Genomic DNA, 20,273 nt, shown 5'->3' on the forward strand with positions numbered 1-20,273 from the left:
TTCATTGTCCACAAATTCTAGCCCATTATCTGACATGACAGTCTTGACTGATGTACTAAACTGATTTTCAATCATAGAAATAAAAGCTTTGATGTCTTGAAGAGTGTTACTTTTGCTACTTAAGAGATGAGTCCAGGTTGATCTACTAAAGTCATCAACCATGGTAAGTAAGTATTTGTAATTGTCATGTGTGGTTGTGTGATAGGGGCCCCATAAATCTATGTGTAAGAGTTCAAATATTCTGGAAGTGGATGAAATTCTTTGGCCAAAAGGTAACCTTGTCTGCCTTGCCATGGGACAGACATGGCAAATGAATGGCTGTTTGTGGAAAAATTCAACAGCTATAGTGGAGATAGTTCTTATTTTTACAAAGGGTACATGGCCCAGCCTGTTATGCCATAGATGCTCATTGTTATTTTCATGATATGATGAAGACAACAAAAGAGAACCCACATTAAAGGAAGAGTCAGTTTTATTGCTTGAGCGAAGAGTATTTACATTGACATTGTTATGTGACTGAGATGACTTATTTACACTTGAAAAGGATTGTATGGGTGAATTGTGACTCTTCCCTGTATTTACAACATCAGTCAATGCAGGAAAACAAGAATGAGAGTAAAGATTGTCAGGAACAGAAAATGAATTAGATTCTGAATACCCATGACACTCAGGGCAAAGGAAGTATAATCCACTCCTTGCCTTACCAATCTCCAGAGGCCTCTTCATTGAAGGGGCTTGTATCATGCAAAGGTATTTACTAAGTTAACTATGCAATTGAGGTAATCAGTTAAGGAGTGAATAGAGATGAGGTTGTATTTGGAAGTAGGCACATATAATACTCTAACTAAGGTTAGCATAGGACCAAGAGATGCATCTCCAATTTCTGTCACTTTCACTATATATCTGTTAGGTAAGGTAACTAGGAAAGGATAGGGCAAGGTTCTAATATTCTTTAAAAAGGATTTTCTATATGCCATATGATTTGAGGCTCCACTATCTAATATCCACAAGTCAGCAATTGATTTAGAACATCTACACACGGTTGTTTCAGCAATCTCTTTATAGGTAGAGCAAGCTAGAATATCTACGAAGTTTGCAGCTCCACAAGTCATGTTGTTGTTAGGACCTTCTCCTGTGTTTCTTCCTCGGAATTTCTCCAGTAAGCTAAGTAATTGGTTGTGCTGCTCCTTTGTTAGGCTCTAACGTCCCTGACTTTGATTTCCTTCTTCCATCTACTCACAATCTACACGAACATTTGCAGCAGATGCTGCATTTCTCCGTTTTTTGAACTTGAAGTCCTGTGGGAAACCATGAGAATTCTGTAACAGTTGTCCCTGGTGTGTCCTGGCCTTTTACAATAGTCACAGAACATCCGAGACTTAGCAGTTGGATAGTTTAATTTGTTTGAATTGTATGGGTTTGGCCCAGTACTACCTCCTCTCTGATTGTAATTGGTCCTAAACTTGGCATTGCCGGGTCCATTTGCACTCAATGAGGTGGACTCTATGACTAATTTGTTGTTTGGTCTGACTTCTCTCTGTTTTTCTTCCTGGATAAAGATAGAGAAAGCCTGAGCTATACTGGGCAATGGATTCATCATCAATATACTGCCTCTCACAACTGTATAAACTTCATTCCGGCCCATTAGGAACTGAATTAGTCTTTGATCCTGCTCAGCTTTATGCATATTTGCCTTTGCACCACAAGTGCATTGGCAATTGCACTGTGCATGTGCATTCAAGGTGTTCAATTCCTCCCAAAGTCGTTTCATTTTAATGTAATACCCTGTGATGTCCAAAGCCCCTTGACTAAGGTCACTAATTTTCTTTTGCAGTTGATAAAGTTTCGCTTCATTGGTTTGATCATATCTGTCTTCTTACTCTTGCCATAGCTCCTTAGCGTCGTTGACATATTGTAGACTATCAGCTAGATCCTTTGAGAGTGAATTCAAAATCCACGATGTAACCATATCATCACAACGAGCCCACTGATCGTAGGTCGCTTCATTAGTGTTAGGCTTTTTACACTTTCCTGTGATGAATCCGACTTTGTTCTTTACTGACAAAGCCATAAGGACTCCTCTTCTCCAGGATCTGTATCCGGTTCCGTCAAAAACAATAGGAATTAACATCGTTCCGGCACTTTCCGACGGGTGCATGTACAGTGGGTTAGTCGAATCCAAATTACCAGTTGTACTTTGAGTTTCCTTGTCTCCAGCCATCGATTAAAGTGGATCGGAGTAATTGATTGCTCAATTTGAAGAAATTAGATGACAATTTTCAGAAAACCTTCCGTCAAGGCGTGAGCTCGTACTTGCTGATTTTGAGAATCGAGAAGAGAAATTGATGAAATTTAGGAGGATTTATGTTGAGAAATTAGAGTTAAGCTCTGATACCATAGCAAAAGTAAAGCTAGCATGACAGACCAACCTCCATTGTTGGTTGTCCTCAAGCTTCTACAAAGAGAGAAAGGGAAGGTTCGAGAGAGAGGAAATTGGAGAATTTTCTGTGTGTTCTTTTTCTTTATTAACTACAGTACAGATATACATGTATATTGAAAAACAAAACACTAATGACAGCTAATTACTAAACTACCCTTGTAACTATCCAATCAATCTCAGCTAACTAACTGATAAATATAATATAATGATGTGCTGCAATTCTATAATCTCAACAAAGCAATAATGAGAATTGAGGGAGACTGACAGGTTCTATCCGTATACTTACATGAAAAATGACATTCACTATCATAAACTTGCCGATGATAAACATCAAAATATAAACTTCAACCTCGGCAGGAATGTTGGCATCATCCACTGTCAGAATTAGAACAACCAAATATTAACTACAGTACATATATACATGTATATTGAAAAATAAAACACTAATAACATCTAATTACTAAACTACCCTTGTAACTATCCAATCAATCTCAGCTAACTAACTGGTAGATATAATACACTGATGTGCTGCAATTCTATAATCTCAACAAAGCAATAATGAGAATTGAGGGAGACTCACAGGTTCTATCCGTATACTTACATGAAAAATGACATTCACTGTCATAAACTTGCCGATGATAAACATCAAATATGTACTTCAACCTCGGCAGGAATGTTGGCATCATCCACTGTCAGAATTAGAACAACCAAATAAATGAACAAAATGTGTAACTCAAAACAAAACGTGTCACTCAAAATTATGACTGCAGTTCTGTTCTTCATATTTATAATGCTTTATCTATGTTGGTATTATCATTTATCCATATGGCATTTTATATTGCTCCATTTCCTAATGAGAGAATATTAAAATTTCAAACTACAAACTCCAATATATGTATTGTGTCGCATCTAGTTATAAATTCCACAAAAGTATATAATCTGAATCTCTGAGTTCCTGAAATTGAGCTTCATCAAGCTCCCTTCTTGATATGTTCCTGACTTCTCCATTATATGAATAATCCAGTTTGACGTTTTGCTGTAATGTTGTTGTGTTGTACGGAAGACTTGTAGCTTTAGGTTTTGAAAACACCATTTCATACAATGAGTTGTCCTGACTTGTATTTATAATAATAACTTATTTTAAATTCAATTAAATGTCGATCAAAGAGCCAAAACTATGTGACATTCAGAAGGAACTCGTCATTTAATTTATCAACATAGATATTAATCTTCTTTCTTTTCATGAAAATTGTAGAGTACTATACAGCAATATCCACAGTAGAATTTACCGACATCTTCTTTTGGCACGGTGTTAGCTACTACCATTGATCTACCAAACCTATGAACTCTCACATTCTTAGCAAGAACGCAGCTAGTAAGCAACCATGTTAAGATGAAATGGGAATCATGGTACTCATCAGACCTCTTCTCAAGCTATTTCAAAGTAAAGAATGGACTAATTACCTCATTTACAAGAAGCATTTTTGCTAGAACCCTTGACACCAATAACTTGTCGCGTAAAAATTCTGCAATAATGCTACAAGAAAAGTTTTGAAACAACTTAAAACAAAACTACAACAATTCTGTGGACTATGCGAAACATGCACCTAGGTATCTATTTCTAAACATACAGCTCAACCGTTAATTTGCATGCACAAACTCTTGTAAGAAACTATGCAGTAGAATTTGAAAACTAACATATACTCAATCAAATTCAAAAAGGAAAAACGGAATAGAACTCACCAGAAATCAGAAACCGAAGTCACTAACAAAGTGGAATCAAAATGGATAACTTTGATACGAACCCAGAAGCTAAGGCCAAAAACCGGATAAAGGAAGAAATGGAGCAACCAATTTGGGATTTCTAAGAAAATTAAACAAAAAAGAAAGCAAAGTCTATAATGGGCCATTTGGAAAAAGACAGAAGGAAAGAAAACGAATACAAAATTGGAATGCATTAGAAATGGAAGGTGGAGTTATGTATCGACCCGGCCGGTCGTTTTGAGAGTTGTAGCCTCGTTCCCTATTTACTGCTCATTTTATATTTTACTATTGCTACAATACTTGTCAGGTAGTTAGTTCGGGTCCGGAAAGGTTTCGGAATGAATTGAGACACTTAGTCTCAGGGTTGAAAGTTTAAGTTGAAATGATTGACCGGATGTTGACTTATGTGTAACCGACTCCTGAATGGAGTTTTGATGATTCTGTTAGCTCCGTTGGGTAATTTTGGACTTAAGAGCGTGTCCGGATTGTGATTTGGAGGTCTATAGTTGAATTTGGTTTGAAATGGCGAAAGTTGAAAAATTAGAAGTTTGACCGAGAGTGGACTTTATAGTTACCGGGCTCGAATTGGTGTCCAGGGAGTTGTATTAGGTTCGTAGTGTCATTTGTGACTTGTATGTAAAATTTGAGGTCAATCGGACATGATTTGATAAGTTTTGGCATCGTTTGTAGAATTTGGATTTCCTTAGTTCCATTAGGCTTGAATTGGGGTGCGATTCGTGTTTTTGATGTTGTTTGATGTAATTTGAAGGCTCGACTAAGTTTCTATCGTATTTTAGGACTTGTTGGTACGTTTGGTTGAGGTCCCGGGGGTTTCGGGTGAGTTTCAGATGGTTAACGGGACAATTTTGGACTTGGTATTATAGCTGCAGATTTTCTGGTGCACTGATCTGGTTTCCTTATATGCGATCGCGTGGGAAGGTCTACGATCGCGTAGGCTTAGCTAGACAGTGGAGGACTTTGTTCTACGCGTTCGCGAGAAGGAGGCTGCGATCGCGTAGTTGTGGGATGCTCTGATTCGCGAACGCTTGGCTAAGGTCGCGTAGGGTATAGGAGGCAGAAGCTGGGGTCACGCATTTGTTCTTCGCGATCGCGTGAAGAGGGTCGCGATCGCGTAGGTTTGAGGAAGCATTTGGTTCACGTTCGCGTGGATGTCTCTGCGTTCGCGTAAGGCAAATTAGACGGGCATACTAATTTGTGCTTCGCGAACGCGGGAAGAAATATGTTGATTCTCTGTGCAGCTTGATCGTTTGGGGATTCCAAGGTAGCTGCCCGGCATTCGCAGACCTTGTCTATCGTTCCCTATCTTTCCGCTTTATGTATTTAGTTTCAGACTATCATAGACAATATTTCCAGACTTGTGTTGTATAGACACTCATGTACTCACTGACACCTCGATGATGAGAATTTTCGTATTGGGTTTTGACCTTCTATCTAGTTTTGTTTTAGAGTTTGATGATTTAAACTTGTTTTGTTGTTATTTTTAAAAAATTTAAAGTGTTGGAAATATTTTTTTAAGTGTCAGCTTGACTAGTAACACGTTAGACGTCACCACGACAGACAAAGTTTTGGGTCGTGACAAGTTAGTGCTCAGATTTCTGCGGGAAGTTCTGATGGAAGTTAGAGGTAGCGTAGGGACATTCTAGAAGAAACGAAAATAAGTGAATTGAGAAAGTGGAAGATAGTTGTCTTTGATGTATTAAAATGACAATTTTACCCTTCGTCGTACAGAAGGTCTTTCACTTATTATATAGTTGCTAGTAAAAGATGGCCGTTCTACGTCTGGGCCCAAGCGTTGGGTTGCATATTGTGGACTTTTAACGTGAGTGCATATGATATTTTTTATTAACCAACCGATGATACGTTAATATTAAATTTCGGCTACTATTGTTATCCTTAATATTTGGTTAAGACCTCGCAAAAGATGGATGTTATTTGACCAACATTAATTAGTAAATTGTTATGTTATCAATTTAATAGTTATCATTTAAAGTTTTAATCACCTTGTTATATGTTGTCGGTAACTTATCCAATCTTAATGGTTGAAAATTTTAAATTGTTGAATGTGACAAATTTACTCTAATGTAAATAAAAACAAAAAAAAATATTAGTTTGCTCTACATAAATCGGTATTTGATTTTTGCATTTTGTTCATGTAAGGTTGTTGGATTTATATTATTTTTACATTAATTTTTCCTTTTGTTACGCTAAGAATATTTTTTATTTTTTACAAATAAACTTTCACGGATCCTCCTATTCTTGAAATAAAATAGGTTTATGTTATCTCCACATATTCTTTGTTAACTTTTTAGATCTCCCAGTAAAATCGATGTTATTTTTTTATCATCTTGATTTAAGGAAATCCTATATTTAATTGAAGTTTTATAGAAGTAAATAATTTCTCATATATCCAACTGAAGTTAAAAGTTTGTGACTAATTTAACCAAGTTATCCTTCACTAAATATAATCCTTAATCACCTATTCAAATTAATCACAAACTTATAGTGAATCAAAATTTATATTCAAAATTTTACTCATTAACAACACTTCTATTTTTGTGTCTAAGATCCAAAAATTATTTAATGAAAAATCTTATAGCGAATCTCTCATAAAATTTGAAAAACTATAATCTCTTGATTACTCAGTATCAATAGTGGAGACTATTCTCACTTCTCGTGCGCACTCTATTATTATACCATTTCAATAGAAAAGTACATTTTACATGAAAAAAGTTTATGACATATTAACAAGCTTTTTGTTTAATGAAATATTTATGTACATTCGTTATTATAACGATCCGACCGGTCGTTTTGAGAGTAATAGCACCAATTTTCATATTTACTATTTTTTCCGTATCTTTTTCTGCTTATGTGACGTGCCGGGAGGTTTTGTTTGTGGTTTCGGGGTGTTTTGGGATACTTAGTCCCTAAAACGGAAGCTTAAATCTTAGGATTTTGACCGTAGTTGGAACTGTGTGGAGACGAATCCAAAATGGAGTTTTGTCAGTTTCGTTAGCTCCGTTGGGTGATTTTGGACTTAAGAGCGTGTCTGGATTGTGAATTGGAGGTATGTAGCTAAATTAGGCTTGAAATGGCGAAAGTTGAATTTTTGGGAAGTTTGACCGGTAGTGGACTTTTTGATATCGGGGTTGGATTCCGATTCCGGAAGTTGGAATAGGTCCGTAATGTCGAATATGACTTGTGTGCAAAATTTAAGGTCAATCGGACGTGGTTTGATAGGTTTCGGCATCAGTTGTGGAAGTTTAAAACTTTGAAGTTCATTACGCTTGAATCGAGGTGTAATTCATGTTTTAGCATTGTTTGATATGATTTAAAGACTCGACTAAGTTCGTATGATATTTTAGGACTTGTTGGTATATTTGGTTGAGGTCCTCGGGGCCTCGGGTGAGTTTCGTATGCTTAACGGATCAAAATTTTGGACTTGTGTAATTGATGAAGTTTTCAAGCTTCTAGTGTAATCGCACCTGTGGTGGGGTGGTCTCAGGTGTGGACGCGCACGTGCGAGAGGCCAAGCACATAAGCAAGATTGAGGAGATAGCCAGGGGTCGCACGTGCGAGCGAATTTCCGCATCTGCGAGCCCGCAGATGCGCTTGAAGTTTCGTAGATGCGGAGAGTGAGCTGGAAGGGGAGACCATAGAAGCGGACCATTGTCCGCAGGTGCGCACACGCAGGTGCGACCACCTGATCATAGAAGCAGTCCCAGTCATCTTAAGCCATTTCCTCACCTGCCGCAAGTGCGGCGTCGCAGGTGCGACTGGTGGTCCGCATGTGCGAGATCGCTGGGCAGAAAAGAGGAAATTTCGAGAGTTTGATCTCATTTTCATTTTTGGGACTTTGAGAGCTCGAATTTGGGCGATAATTTAGGAGATTTTCAGAGGAAGCTTTTGGGTAACGATTCTTAACCCATTTATGGTTATATTCTACTAATCTATCATTAATTCCATTCTTTAATTACGGAATTTGGTTGAAAATTTTGAGAAAAAATGGGATAAGTTCTTCAAATAAATTTTTGAGTTTTGATTCGGATTTTGATTATTTTGGTACGAATGAGCTCGTGAGTGAATGTGTGTTCATATTTTATGACTTTTACCCGATTTCGAGACGTGGGCCCGGGTCGATATTTTAGGACGAATTTTGAAATTTTTGTTAAAGTATTGATTTCATTAATTAGATTAGTCTATTATAGTTGTATTTATGATATGTAATTGTTTTGGCTAGATTTGGGGAATTCGGAGTCGGATATTCGTGGAAAAGGCATTGTTACCAATTGATTGAGCTTGGTTCGAGGTAGGTGGCTTACATTACCTTGTGTGGGGGAAATCCCCTTAGGATTTGAGCGTCGTGTACGTGTGGTGACGAGTACGTACACGGCCTATTTGTTGTAAAACCCGATTTATTTTACTGAGTAGCGACATATTTTTCCTTTAATTTGAGTTATACCGTTTAAATGGGTATTAGTCTGTTTTCATTCTTATTTGAGCTATTCCAATATATGTAATTATCCTATTTAGTCTAATATCGCATGTCTACGTACTTTAACTGCTTATTTGAACTCTGTGAAGCATGCCTAGTTGATTCCCTGCTTTTCCTTGTTCTTTATCAGTATAACTGTAGAAATCTTGTTGCTAACTATTGTATTTATCGATTTGAGCTGTGTATTTACTTTTGAAACTACGATGCGGTTCCTCAGGAGTTCTCCCCTCACATTTACGTTCGAGGCTACGAGGCGGTTCCTCGGGAGTTCTCCCTGCATATTTTCTTTTGAGACTACGAGGCGATTCCTCGGGAGTTCTCCTTGCACATTTACTTTTGAGACTACGAGGTGGTTTCTCGAGAGTTCTCCATGTATATTTACTTTTGAGACTACGAGGCGGTACATCGGGAGTTCTCCCTGCATATTAATTTTGGGACTACGAGACGGTATCTCAGGAGATCCCGTGTTGTTTACCCCTGTGTGTTGTACTGTTGCCTTGTTGTGTTTTCTTTTGTTAAATTTCAGTCTCTTATTATACTATATATTCTCATGCCTTATTTATTATTTACCAGTGGGCCTGACCTTACCTTGTCACTACACAACCGAAGTTAGGCTTGGCACTTACTGGGTACCATTGTGGTGTACTCATGCTACTCTTCTGTACATATTTTTGTGTGCAGATCCAGGTACTTCTTATGAGCCCCGCTATTAGCGGAGAGTGCTTGTTGTTGTAAGGAGACTTTAAGGTACATCTACCGCGTCAGACCTCGAAGTCCACCTCTATTCTCTCCTATGTCATTTACCTTCCGTAGTTCTTTTGTTAGACTCTGGTGTATATAGATACTAGTCTCCTTTTGTAGCTTGTGACTTATGATGTTCTGGATTTTGGGAAGACTGTGTATTTATAGAGTATTGGTTATTGTACATGCCGAGCGGCATTGTTACTAGTTACTCGGTTATCCACTATTGTTAGTTGCCAAGTTGTATTTTCCTTTTGTATTCTCCGTAATTTGTTAGGCTTACCTAGTCGTAGAGACAAGGTGCCATCATAACGTTATACGGAGGGAGTTTAGGTCGTGACAAGTTGGTATCAGAGCTCTAGGTTCATAGATGTCGTGAGTCACAAGCATGTTTAGTAGAGTCTCATGGATCGGAACAGAGACATGTGTATTTATCTTCGGGAGGCTATGGAACTTTTAGGAAAAACTACACTTCTTTGATTCCTTGTCGTGCGAAATTGTTAACTTCGAAATTATAAACTTGTGTATTATATTCTCTCACATATGGTGAGGACACGTACAAGCGGATCTGATAACCAGGCACCTGCGCCCCTACTTGAGCCGCGAGAGGCCAGGGCCGGGGTAGAGGCCGAGGATGTCCATGCGGTGCAGTCAGAGCACCCGTACGAGCTACTACAGAGGAGCCCCCAGTAGCTCCAGCTGGAGGGCATGCACCTGAGGTACCTGTTGCTACACCAGCCCTCCAGGAGACTCTAGCCCAGTTTCTGAGCATGTTCAGCACCTTAGCTCAGGCTGGATTGATTCCACTTGCTCCTGCCACATCTCATGTCAGGGGAGGAGCACAGACTCTCGTTGCCGGTACTCCAGAGCAACGCGTTCAGGTCGACCAGGTTCTGGAGATAATACCGATGCAACCGGTAGCTCTAGCTCAGCTTGAGGTTAGCGCAACAGTTTCTTAGGCGGAGCAGCTTAGACTTGAGAGGTACAAGAAGTACCACCCTCCAACCTTCAGTAGATTGGCGTCACAGGATGCCCAGGGTTTTTTGGAGGATTGTCACTGTATTCTTTGTAATATGGGTGTAGCGGAGTCGAGTAGGGTTTCTTTTTCTACATTCTAACTTAGAGGAGCAGCCTATCAGTGGTGGCGTGCTTATGAGTTGGGTAGTCCGGCTGAGGCAGCTTCACTTACATGGACTCACTTCTCGGACATGTTCTTAAGAGAGTATGTCCCTCAGAGCCTCAAGGACGCATAGCACGCGGAGTTTGAGCAGTTGCACCATAGTGCTTTGACTGTATCAGAGTATGCAGTTCGCTTTAGTGATTTGGCCCGACATGCACTGGCCTTGGTTGCCACAGTTCGAGAGAGGGTTCGTCAGTTTATTGAGGGACTCCACCCTAGTATCAGGTTTAGCATGGCCCGGGAGTTGAAGATGGATATTGTTTACCAGCAGGTTATGAGTATTGCTAGGAGATTAAAGGGTACGCTTGCTCAGGAGAGAGAGGAGAGGAAGGCCAAGAGGTCTCAAGAGTTTGGCACTTATAGTGGTACTCGTGCCCCAGTTGTAGTTCGCCATGGTAGGGGCTATGGGAGTCGCCCCGTTCATTCAGCTCTTCCAGCCACTAGTAGTATTCCAGTCCCTTCTAGGCTCTAGGAGCCTTATTATGCACCGCCAGTATCTAGTGCACCTCCTTCGCGGGGTGCTTTTAGCGGTCAGTCAAACAGACCTGGCCCAAGCCAGTCACATCAGCCACGCTCTCCGATAGCTTGTTTTGAGTGTGGCGACACTCGCCATATGGTGAGGGATTGCCCCAAACTTAGGAAGGGTGCACCTCCACAGACTTCTCAGCCACCGCGTGCTCCTGCATATCCCCAGGTTATGATTGCAACACCAGCTACCGCGCCACCTGCTCATCCAGCTTGAGGTAAAGGTCGGGGAGGTCGAGGTCGCCCTAGAGGGGGAGGCCAGGCCAGATATTATGCTCTTCCTGCTCGTACAGAGGCAGTTGCTTCCGACTCTGTCATTACAGGTATTGTTCCGGTCTGTCATAGAGATGCATCGGTCTTATTTGATCCAGGCTCTACTTATTCCTATGTGTCCTATTATTTTGCCCCGTATTTGGGCATATCTCAGGATTTTTTGAGTTCCCATATTTATGTGTCTATTCCTGTGGGAGATTCTCTTATTGTGTACCGCGTGTACCGGTCGTGTTTGATTGCTCTTAGTGGTTTTGAGACCGGAGCGGATTTATTATTGCTCAGTATGGTAGACTTTGATGTTATCTTGGGCATGGACTAGTTGTCGCCCCATTATGCTATTCTTGATTGTCACGCTAAGACCGTGACGCTGGCTATGCCAGGATTATCACGATTAGAGTGGAGAGGTACCTTAGAGTATACTCCCAGCAGAGTTATTTCATTTCTTAAAGCATAACGAATGGATGAGAAGGGGTGTGATGTGTATCTAGCTTATGTGAAAGATGTCAATATTGATACCCCTACAGTTGAGTTAGTTCCAGATATGTTTCCAGTTGATTTTCCGAGCATGCCGCCCGACAGAGATATTGATTTTGGCATTGATTTGTTGCCCGGCACTCAACCCATCTCTATTCCTCCGTATCGTATGGCTCCTCCTGAGTTGAAGGAGCAGTTACAGGAGTTGCTTGATAAGGGCTTCATTTGGCCCAGTGTGTCACATTGGGGTGATCATGTCTTGTTTGTGAAGAAGAAGGATGACTCTATGCGTAGGTGCATTGATTATTGCCAGCTGAACAAAGTTACAGTGAAGAACATGTATACATTGCCTCGTATTGATGATTTATTTTATCAGTTAGAGGGTGCCAGAGTGTTTTCCAAGATTGACTTACGTTCAGGCTATCATCAATTGAAGATTCGGGAGCCAGATATCCCTAAAACTGCTTTCAGGACTCGGTATGGTCACTACGAGTTTCCTGTGATGTCATTTGGGCTGACCAATGCCCCAACAACATTTATGCACTTGATGCACAATGTGTTCCAACCCTATCTTGACTCCTTCGTCATTGTGTTTATTGACGACATTCTGGTGTACTCCCGGACTCGGGAGGATCATGAGCAGCACCTGATGACTGTGCTTCAAACCCCGAGAGAAAAGAGATTATATACAAAATTCTCAAAGTGTGAGTTTTGGCTAGACTCAGTGGCATTCTTGGGTCATGTAGTATCGAGTGACGGGATCCAAGTGGTTCCGAAGAAGATTGAAGCAGTGCAGAGTTAGCCCAGACCGTACTCAGCTATGGAAATCCGGAATTTTCTTGGTTTGGCGGGGTATTGCCGTCGATTTGTAGAGGGTTTCTCATCTATTGCAGCATCTATGACCAGGCTGACCCAAAATGGTGCTCCGTTCAGGTGGACAGAGGAGTGTGAAGAGAGCTTTCAGAAGCTCAAGAAAGCTTTGACTACAGCCCCAGTATTGGTATTGCCTATAGGTTCGGGGTCTTATATTGTATATTGTGATGCGTCGCGGATTGGTCTCGGCGCTGTGTTGATGCAGGACAGTAGGGTCATTGCCTACACGTCCAGACAGCTGAAGGTGCATGAAAAGAACTATCTTGTCCATGACCTTGAGTTTGCAGCTAGTGTTCATGCCTTGACGATTTGGCGGCACTTTTTGTATGGTGTCCCTTGTGAGATTTACATCGATCATCGGAGTTTGCAGTATTTGTTCAAGCAAAAGGATCTTAACTTGCATCAGCGGAGGTGGTTAGAGCTGCTTAAGGATTATGATATCACCATTTTGTACCATCATGGAAGGCCAATGTAGTGGCCGATGCATTGAGTCGTCGGACGGAGAGTTTGGGGAGCTTAGTATATCTACCAGCAGCAGAGAGCCCATTGGCGCTGGATGTTCAGGCCTTAGCCAACCAGTTTGTTAGATTTGATATTTCTAAGCCGAGTCGAGTATTATGTTGTGTGGTCTCTCGGTCTTCTCTTTATGATCGTATCAGGGAGCGTCAGTATGATAACCCACATCTGCTTGTCCTTAAGGACACGGTTCAGCACGGTGATGCTAACGAGGTCACTATTGAAGATGATGGTACATTTCAGGATGCAAGGCAGGCTATGTGTGCCCAACGTAGATGGGTTGCATGAGTTGATTCTCCAGGAGGATCACAGTTCGCGGTACTACATTCATCCGGGTGCCGCGAAGATGTATCAGGACTTGAGACAGCATTACTGATGGAGAAGAATGAGGAAGGACATAGTGAAATATGTAGTTCGGTGTCTGAATTGCCAACAGGTAAAGTATGAGCATCAGTAGCCATGCGGATTGCTTCAGAAGTTAGAGATTCTGGAGTGGAAATGGAAGCGTATCACTATGGATTTCGTTGTTAGGCTTCCACGGACTCAGTGAAAGTTTGATGCCATTTGGGTGATTGTGGATAGGCTGACCAAGTCAGCTCATTTCATTTCTGTGATGACTACCTATTCTTCGGAGCAGTTGGCTCGAATTTATAACAGGAGTTGTGTACTCGGGTTGAGTTGAGCACAACATTTCACCCTCAGACGGACGAACAGTCCGAGCGCACTATTCAGATACTAGAGGATATGCTTCGTGCTTGTGTGATAGATTTTGGGGTTGCTTGGGACCAGTTCTTACCACTTGCGGAATTTGCTTACAATAACAGTTATCAGTCAAGCATTCAGATGGCACCGTATGAGGCCTTATATGGGAGGCGGTGCCGGTCTCCAGTGGGTTAGTTTGATTCGGGTGAGGCTAGACTATTGGGTACAGGCTTGGTTCAAGATGCCTATATGTAAGTTAAATTGATTCAGGATCGACTTCGTATAGCCCGGTCCAGATAGAAGAGTTATGCGGATTGAAAGGTTCGCGATGTTGCATTCATTGTGGGAGAGCGGGTCCTGCTCTGGGTGTCGCCCATGAAGGGTGTTATGAGGTTCGGAAAGAAGGGCAAGCTATGCCCAAGGTTTATCGGCCTATTCGAGGTGTTGCGGCGTATTGGGGAGGTTGCTCATGAGCTTGCCTTGCCTCCCAGTCTAGCAGGAGTTCATCTAGTATTCTATGTCTCAATGCTCCGGAAGTATCACGGCGATCCGTCCCATGTGCTAGATTTCAGCTCAGTCCAGTTGGACAAGGATTTATCTTATGTTGAGGAGCCAGTGGCTATTTTTGACAAGCAGGTTCTAAAGCTGAGGTCAAAGTTCATTGCTTCAGTAAAGGTTCAGTGGAGGGGCCAGCCAATCGAGGAGCTGACTTGGGAGGCTGAGCATGATACGTGCAGCCGTTATCCTCATCTTTTCACCACTTCAGGAATGTCTCTATGCTCGTTCTAGGACGAACGATTGTGTTAAGAGGGGAGGATGTAACGACCCGACCAGTCGTTTTGAGAGTAATAGCCTCGATTTCATATTTACTATTTTCCCCGTATCTTTTTCTGCTTATGTGACTTGCCAGGAGATTTTGTTTGTATTTTCGGAGTGTGTTGGGACACTTAGTCCCTAAAACGGAAACTTAAGTCTTAGGATTTTGACCGTAGTTAGAAATGTGTGGAGACGACTCCGAAATAGAGTTTCGTCAATTCCGTTAGCTCCGTTGGGTGATTTTGGATTTAAGAGCGTGACTCGATTATGAATTGGAGGTCTATAACTAAATTAGGCTTGAAATGGCGAAAGTTGAATTTTTGGGAAGTTTGACCGGTAGTGGACTTTTTGATATCGGGGTTGGATTACGATTCCGAAAGTTGGAGTATGTCCGTAATGTCGAATATGACTTGTGTGAAAAATTTGAGGTCAATCGGACGTGGTTTGGTAGGTTTCGGCATCAGTTGTGGAAGTTTGAAACTTTGAAGTTCATTACGCTTGAATCGAAGTGTAATTCATGTTTTTAGCATTGTTTGATGTGATTTAAAGGCTCGACTGAGTTTGTATGGTGTTTTAGGACTTCTTGGTATGTTTTGTTGAGGTCCCGGGGGCCTCGGGTGAGTTTCGGATACTTAACGGATCAAAAATTTGGACTTGTGTAATTGCTGAAGTTTTCAAGCTTCTGGTGTAATCGCACCTGCGGTGGGGTGGCCGCAGGTGCGGACACGCATGTGCGAGAGGTCAAGTGCAGAAGCGAGATTGAGGAGATGGCCAGGGGTCGCAGGTGCGAGCGAATTTCCGCATCTGCGAGCCCGCAGATGCGCTTGAAGTTACGGAACTACGGAGAGTGAACTGGAAGGGGAGACTGCGAAAGCGGACCACTGTCCGTAGGTGCGCACACACAGATATGACCACCTGATCGTAGAAGCGGTCCCAATCACCTTAAGCTATTTCCGCATATGCGATGGAAATTCCGCAGGTTGCACTGGTGGTACGGAGGTGCGAGATTGATGGGCATAAAAGAGGAAATTTCGAGGGTTTGATCTCATTTTCATTTTTGGGACTTTGAGAGCTCGGATTTGTGCGATTATTTGGGAGATTTTCAGAGGAAGCTTTTGGGTAACGATTCTTAACCCATTTATAGTTATATTCCACTAATCTATCAGTAATTCCATTCTTTAATTAAGGAATTTGGTTGAAAATTTTGTAAAAAATGAGATAAGTTCTTCAAATAAATTTTGAGTTTTGATTCAGATTTTGATATCGGATTTAGATAATTTTGGTACTAATGAGCTCGTGAGTGAATGGGTGTTCATATTTTGTGATTTTTACCCATTTCCGAGATGTGGGCCCGGGTCGACTTTTTAGAACGGATTTCGGAATTTTTGTTAAAGTCTTGATTTCATTAATTAGATTAGTATATTATAGTTGTATTTATGATATGTAATTGTTTTGGCTAGATTTGGGCCATTTGGATTCGGATATTCGTGGAAAATGCAGTATTACATATTGATTAAGCTTGGTTCGAGGTAAGTGGCTTGCCTAACCTTGTGTGGGAAAAATCCCCTTAGGATTTGATACTGTTGTGATATGTGAGCGTCGTGTACGTGAGGTGACGAGTGCGTACACAGGCTATTTGTTGTAAAACCCGATTTATTTTACTGAGCAGCAACATGTTTTTCCTTTAATTTGAGTTATACCGTTTAGATGAGTATTAGTCTGTTTTCATTCTTATTTGAGCTATTCCAATATGTGTAATTATCCTGTTTAATCTAATATCGCATGTCTACGTACTTTAACTGCTTATTTGAACTCTATGAAGCATGCCTAGTTGATTCCCCGCTTTTCCTTGTTCTTTATCAATATAACTATAGAAATCTTGTTGTTAACTGTTGTATTTATCGGTTTGAGCTGTATATTTACTTTTGAGAGTACGAGGCGGTTCCTAGGGAGTTCTCCTTGTACATTTACTTTCGAGACTACGAGGCGGTTCCACGGGAGTTCTCCCTGTACATTTACTTTTGAGACTACGAGGCGGTTACTCGGGAGTTTTCCTTGCACATTTACTTTTGAGACTACGAGGCGGTTTCTCGGGAGGTCTCCCTATATATTTAATTTTGAGACTACGAGGCGGTACCTCAGGAGTTCTCCCTGCATATTTATTTTGGGACTACGAGACTGTATCTCGGGAGATCCCCTGTTGTTTACCCATGTGTGTTGTATTGTTTCCTTATTGTATTTCCTTTTGTTAAATTCCAGTCTCTTATTATACTGTATATTCTCATGCCTTATTTATTATTTACCGGTGGGCCTGACCTGACCTCATTACTACTCGACCGAGGTTAGGCTTGGCACTTACTGGATACTGCAGATCTAGGTACTTCTTATCAGCCCCGCTATTAGGTGAGAGTGCTTGCTGTTGTACGGAGACTTCAAGGTACATATGTCGCGTCCGCAGACCTCGGAGTCTCCCTCTATTCTCTCCTATGTCATTTACCTTCCATACTTTTTTTGTTAGATTCTGGTGTATAGAGACACTAGTTTCCTTCTGTAGCTTGTGACTTATGATGTTTCGGGTTTTGGGAAGACTGTGTATTTATAGAATATTGGTTATTGTACATGTCAGGCAACATTGTTACTAGTTACCCAGTTATCCACAGCTGTTAGTTGTTGTGATGACCCAAAATATCATCTTTAAATTTAATAATTAATTCTGTGTTCTAAGACCTCGTAAAATACTATTGATCATTCCTCGATTTGTGTGCGCAGTTCGTAAAATTTTTCTAAATTATTTTATGTGAAAAATGGATTAAAAATGTGAATTAAAGCTTTAAAACTCAACTGAGTTGACTTTGGTCAACATTTTGAACAAATGGACTCGTATTAGTGTTTTAACAGTTCCAGTAGGTCCGTAACGTGATTTGGGAGTTGGGCGTATACCCGAAATCAAATTCCGAGGTCCCTAGCCCGAGATATGGAATTTTGATGAAAAATTAAAAGTTTGAAAGCTTATGATTTTTAAGAAATTAATGATGTTGGATTTATGGACACCGGGTCCGTATTTTAGTTCTGGAGCCGGTATAGGTCCACTATAATATTTATGACTTGTCTTCCAAATTCGGTGAGAAACGGAGTTGATTTGACGTGATTCGGACATCCGGTTGTGAAAATATAAGTTTTAAGGTTTTCTTGAAAATTTTCTTTGATTTGGGGTCCGATTCGTAATTTTAGGTGTTATTTGGGTAGTTTGATCGTGCGAGCAAGTTCGTATAATGTTTTAGGACATGTTGGTATATTTGGTTAAGGTTCCGAGGGTCTCGGGTGAGTTTCGGATGGTTAACGGATCAAATTCGGACTTAGAAGAAATCTGGAAAAATTTATGTCTTCTAGTATAATCGCACCTGCGAGAAATTGGCCGCAGGTGCGATGCCGATGATGCGGTTCATGTTGCGCAGAAGCGAGAGGAAGGGCACAGGTGCGGGCAGGCGAGCATGTGCGATGGAATTTTCCGCACCTGCGAAGGCGCAAATGCGGTCCAAAGCTCGCAGAAGCGAAGGCAGTTGGGCTGAGCAATTACTGTAGATACGGTATTTCACCGCAGATGCGGGACTGCAGGTGCGAGAATTTTGTCCGCATGTACGAAAGCACTGGGCAGTGTACAAAACAAAAGGGTCCGAAAAACTTTGTCATTTTTGACATTTCCAAAAGCAGGTGAGGCGATCTTTGAGCGAGAAATCGCGAAAAATCTTAAGGTAAGTCACATGTGATCATTGTTAGTCAATTATATTGGATTATCATTGAATATTTCGAATAGATTACATATTTTTGGGGTAAAATTAGAGGATTTGGGCCTAAGTATTTCAAAATGAGAATTTGAGATTTGGAGGTCAAGTTGATGTCGGATTTTAGTAAAAATGGTATGGTTGGACTCGTGGTTGAATGAGCGTCCGTATTTCGTAACTTTCACCGGATTCCGAGACGTGGGCCCCACGGGCCATTTTTGAGTTAATTTCGAATTTTTTTGAAAATGTAGTATTTTCTTATGAAATTGATTCTATAATTTTTGTTGACTGTATCGAATTAATTATGACTAGATATGAGTTGATCGGAGATGGAAAATCGAGGAAAAGGTATACTACGTGATTAAATTGGAGCAAATCGAGGTAAATGACTTGTCTAACATTGTGTGTGAGAAATTTTCCCTAGGATTGGTATTAATTGTAATGTGATGAAAGTCGTGTACACGAGGTGACGAGTGTGTACACGGGCTAAATGTGAAGAATTATGTTTTAAATTGTGTAGATCACTGTTGCATATTAATTAAATTATTAAATCTTGTTATAGTCTCCATCATTGATTTGATTTATATACTTTAAATTTGCTTGACCTTTTTTCCTGCTAATTGTTTTACTTGTTTAATTGAAACTTGATTTCTTTTATTCTGTGCATTATTTGCAGGTTAGTTTTCTTTAAATTAAATATTATTAATATGAAGTATTTGACATTTTTAAAATTAGTATTGAAGTAACGTATTAAATATTTTGAAATATTATTTTGCTGAATTATTTATTCCTGAATATTATTGATGATTTATTTTGGCATGAGCCGTGAGCTCTTTATTGTGAAAAAATATTATTGTTGAATTATCTTGACAAGTTAAATTATTTGAGCACTTGAGGTGCAAATTATGATATATTGTGATATTGATACGCATACGGTGGTATAAGGCCTGAGTATTGATACGCATGCGGTGAGATAAGGATGGCTTGATACGCGTGGCTAGTATGGGAACTACTAGAAGTCATGCGGTGTGATAAGGATGGCTAAAACGCGGGATACTGTTTCGGAAAAAATAATTTCTTAAAAATAAATTGTGAAGGCTCCCGCGGTGAGATAAGGGAAATGAAATATTGTGAATTTATTATGACTTGGGACTACGAGGCGGTAACTCGGGAGTGCCCTTGTTGATATTGATTTATGGCCGTAGTTGCCTCTGATTTTGTTGTGCTTTTTCTTAAAGTTGAAAAGAAATTCTATTTTGTTCCACGAGGTATTATTTGCCATTATTTATGTAATTAAATGGTGACCTACTACTTGATTCAATTTCCATTGTCACTTTATTTTATTATATTTTAAAATATTTTACCATGCCATATATTAATATTTTCCAGTAGGGCCTGACCTGACCTCGTCACTACTCTACCGAGGTTAGGCTTGGCACTTACTGGGTACCGCTATGGTGTACTCATACTACATTTCTGTACATCTTTTTGTGCAGATCCAGGTACATTTTATCAGACCATGCATCGGTAAACTAGCTGTACGAGGAGACTTCGAGGTATATCTGCCAGCGTCCACAAACTCCGGAATCCCTTTCTATCTTACTATGTTGTCTTCCTTATTTGTTTTAGACTCTGATATATAGAGACATAGAGAACAAATTCTTAGAAGCTTGT

This window comes from Nicotiana tomentosiformis, chromosome 2 (genome assembly GCF_000390325.3).
Source record: "Nicotiana tomentosiformis chromosome 2, ASM39032v3, whole genome shotgun sequence".
NCBI classification, from domain to species: domain Eukaryota; kingdom Viridiplantae; phylum Streptophyta; class Magnoliopsida; order Solanales; family Solanaceae; genus Nicotiana; species Nicotiana tomentosiformis.